This window comes from Perna viridis, chromosome 5 (genome assembly GCF_037379345.1).
Source record: "Perna viridis isolate PV_CMFRI_1.1 ecotype Kerala chromosome 5, ASM3737934v1, whole genome shotgun sequence".
Lineage (NCBI taxonomy): Eukaryota > Metazoa > Mollusca > Bivalvia > Mytilida > Mytilidae > Perna > Perna viridis.
In genome coordinates this window covers 38412477-38416866 of record NC_142449.1, presented here as the reverse complement: position 1 = coordinate 38416866, position 4390 = coordinate 38412477, and the positions used below count along the sequence as shown (strand labels likewise).

Sequence of the window (4390 nt, the reverse complement as noted above, 5' to 3'; positions counted from 1 at the left end):
CTCGCTAACAGGAGTCGAACTGTGAACGTTGGTAGTGATGTGTTAAAAAACATACACGTATCGTGTTTAAATGTCTGTGGGCTCAAGTCCAAATTGTTGTGTCCAGAATTTTGTAATTTAATAAAGACAAATGACATTTTATTTTTTGTAGAAACAAAAACTGATAGTTATGATGATATTGAAGGCAATTTGCCAAAAGGTTATTTATGTTTTTCAAAATATAGGTCGAAATTTGTAAAGAAATCAGGTGGAATTGTAATTGTTTATCGAGAAGGGATAAAAGATTTTTTAAAATTTCATATTACAAATTGTGATTTTGTTCAGTGGGTGGAAATCCAATCAGAAATTTTGAGTACTGACAAAAATTTATTATTGGGTGGAATTTATATACCTCCTGAAAATACTAATTATGCTTCTAATGAAGCATTTACAGATATAGAAAATGAAATGTTGGTGTTAAACAGTAAAACAGATTGTAATGTCTGTCTTGTTGGTGATTTTAATGCTAAAACTAAGCTTCTGAATGATGTGGTTATACCAGAAGACTCTCTCTTTGAAATATTAGATGAAATTGTAGATGATGATGACCTATTGTCTTATGTATATGATTATCAGGTGTTAGTACAAAATAATATTCCTTTACAAAGGTATTCTACAGATCAGTCAGCTCCAAATAATTTTGGGTATAAATTGATTGAGTTTTGTAAAAGAAATAATTTGTATATAGGTAATGGTAGATTACCAGGAAATGACTACCAAGTCGGTATTAAAACTTGTAAAAATGTTTCATTAATTTACTATGTATTATTGTCTTCGCATTGTTTTGAATTGTTTAGTTTTTTTAATGTGAATGACTTTGATCCGTTATTTTCTGACGTACATCATTGTATTACGTTTTGTCTCAATGCTTCAGTGCGCACAGTTAATATATATCCCACGCCTCCACCTTATAACTCACCTACGCATGTCCCTAGATGGGTGAGTTATAAGAACCGGTTTATTGAATCGATTAATAATGACGTCACATGTCTAACTGAGTTACAAACAAAATTGGAAGAAATTCGGTCACAGGGTCAAGGTGAAGTGTCTGTTGATAGTTTAAACGAAGTTGTCCGTCAAATTGCTGCTTTGTTTAAAAAATCGGCATTGTCTTCATTTGGCAAACCAAAGCGCCGTAGTACCGAAAAAGAAAATCATAAAGTTTGGTTCGATAAAAAGTGTGCCGAATCACGTGCAAAATTTCATAAGGCACGGAATCGGTTTAGTTTTATTAAGAATAGAGAAAACCGGGAGGCTCTTAAAAATGCGAGTAAACAGTACAAATCGCAAATGAATACGAGTTACAAAAATTATCAGCACAGATTCGAACAAGATTTACGTCTAACCTCCAAGAAAGATTCAAAAAAACTTTGGAAAATTTTGAATCGAGTAAGAAAAGGAGGAACAAATGCTCATAATAAAATCACTATTGAGCAATTGTACGAATACTTTAAATCGTTAAATAAAAATGACGATGATACGGAGTTTGATCCTGATGCTGATAGTTTTAATGTTGATGAAGATGTGATTGCCATTTTGGATTGTCCTATTACTGAAGATGAAATCAAGTTGGCAATTAAATCTTTAAAAAATGGTAAAGCGTCAGGTGACGATGAAATTGTCAATGAATTTATAAAAAGTTCTATTGCCAATATGTTGCCAATATATGTAAAATTGTTCAATATTGTTTTAGATACGGGCTTGATACCTGATACTTGGTTGTCTGGAATTATTAAACCCATATACAAAAACAAAGGTGATCGGGATGATTTAGATAATTATAGAGCAATTTGTCTTACATCCAACTTGGGTAAAGTGTTTACCTCTGTGATAAACACTAGACTCAATAAGATGTCTGATGAATTTCGACTTATATCTGACTCTCAAGGAAAGGTTATAGTGCACAGGACAATATATTTATTCTTCACTCCCTCATTTCTCTATATCTTTCATCAGGTAAAAAATTGTACTGTGCTTTCATTGATTTCAGGAAAGCTTTTGACACAGTTTGGAGAGTTGGATTATTTCAAAAATTATTAAAAAATAATATTAGTGGGAAAGTGTTTAATGTTATTTTGAACATGTACACTAATATTAAATCATGTGTTAAAATGGGAGAACTTAAAACAGAATATTTCCCATGTGAAATAGGGGTCCGTCAAGGGGAAAAACTCTCCATTTCTGTTTGCCTTGTATCTAAACGATCTGGAAGAGTTTTTTTACCGAAAACTCTATTTCAAGTTTACAATATCTAGATACAAAAAGTTTAGAAAATATAGGATTTTATATTAAATTGTTTATACTTCTATATGTAAATGACACTGTAATTTTTGCGGATACACCTGAGGAATTACAAACTGCTTTAGATGTATTTGAACAATATTGTGCAACTTGGAAGCTGACTGTGAACGTTTCAAAAACAAAAATTATAATTTTTTCTAAGCGGAAATCTACTAGACGGGTACATTTTCATATTTTTGAGCCGAATATAGAAATATGTGATTCGTATACATATCTGGGTCTTATATTCAATTATAATGGTAATTTTTATAAGTCCAGAAACAAACTCGTAGAGCAGGCACAAAAAGCTCTTTATGCTCTTTATTACAAGGTAAATAACATAAGTATTCCCATAGATTTGCAATTGAAATTATTTGAATCATTAGTAGCCCTATTTTAACCTATTCTTCAGAAATATTGGGCTTTGAAAATAAGTCAAATATAGAAAAAATTCAACTTCAATTTTGCAAGAAAATCCTAAATCTCCGTTCATCTACTCCAAATTTTATGGTGTATGGAGAGTTAGGACAATACCCTATTGAAATCAGCATCAAGCTTAAAATGATATGTTTCTGGTTTAAACTTGTAAATAACACAGATAAATTATCTGGTAAATTGTATAATCTTATGTTCAATATGTATGAAAACGGTCATCGATCTTTCAAATGGATATGTTACATAAAATCAATTTTTGATGATATTGGATGTAGTGAAATTTGGAATATACAAGGGAATGTTAATATCAATTTTCTTAAACTTCTTGTGAAACAGATCTTAAAAGACCAGTTCATACAGAAATGGTATTCTGATATTGATGCTTCGTCCAGAGGAAATTTTTATTCGAAGTTTAAAATTGAGTTTCGTCTCGAGCCATACTTACTGAGACTCAAAAAATATCACAGAACAGTTATATGTAAACTTCGAACATGCAATATAAAATTTCCTATGGAAACAGGAAGATGGTACGGAACACCACAACATGAACGGGTCTGCACTTTATGTCGAACAGGTCTGGGGGATGAGTTTCATTATGTTGCTTTGTGCAATCATGATCTTGTAACCGAACTTAGAAATAAGTATATTCCAGGTTACTATACAGCCAATCCGAATGTTAATAAATTGTATGGAATGATAATGTATTGTAACACAAATGTATTGACTAACCTTTCTATCTTCATCGCAAAAGTTGCAAAACTTTTGTAGGCACACAGTAATCCCATATATACATATTTTTTTTTAAATTGTATACTAGTACACATATTGTCACATTAATCCGTTAAACCTATATGAGAGTTTGACTTTCTTTATAAACGTGTTGTAAAATACAAACCACGTGATATAATTTCCGGTGATGATAAGGCTAAATTTACTTTTGAATTTCAATACATTTGTGTGACAATGAATTAGTGTATTTTGTTTTTGTGTATTTAAAAATATTGTCTGTTGTCTACTCATTTCGTTTCCATTGTAAACTGTATATATATATATATTCGCTCCTGTTCCGTAGCATGAACTACGGCTGAGTGTTTTTCTGAATAAAGTTGTTGTTGTTGTTGTTGGAAGCAAAAATAATTATATTTAAAAGAGTAAAAAAGCAGTCTTTGGTAGTCATATATATTGTTACCTGGTTATACATTTTAAATACTATTATAGCATTTCAGAGTCACCAATATTTTGTAAGATTGTGAGTCTCAAAAATCGATGTACAATGTAATCAGTCTTTTCAAAATGCGAATTTGGATTTAAATATATGGCAAGCCAAAGTGGACAAAAATCAATATTTTTTAATATTAGAAAATGAATTTCTAATATTACAAAATAATTTTTTTAAATATTAGAAAAGATTTTTAGTATTAGAAATTCATTTCGTAATATTAAAAATTCATTTTCTAATATTACAAATTCCTGATTTAGTAATATTATAAAACATCAGACATTTTGTTATATTACAGATTGAATATGTAATATTAGAAAATGAATTTGTAATATTAGAAAATCACTTTGCAATACTGCAAAATCAGTCACATTTTTTAATATTACAAAAGGATTTTCTAATATTAAGAAATCGTAA

At 30.0% G+C, this 4390-nt stretch overlaps 1 protein-coding gene across 6 annotated transcripts in view; it reads left to right on the top strand.

The window, feature by feature from the left end:
• Window positions 1-4390, top strand: part of LOC148617416 (palmitoyltransferase ZDHHC23-like) — a 90223-nt gene that overhangs the window by 60749 nt on the left and 25084 nt on the right. The gene's annotated exons all lie outside the window — the stretch shown is intronic.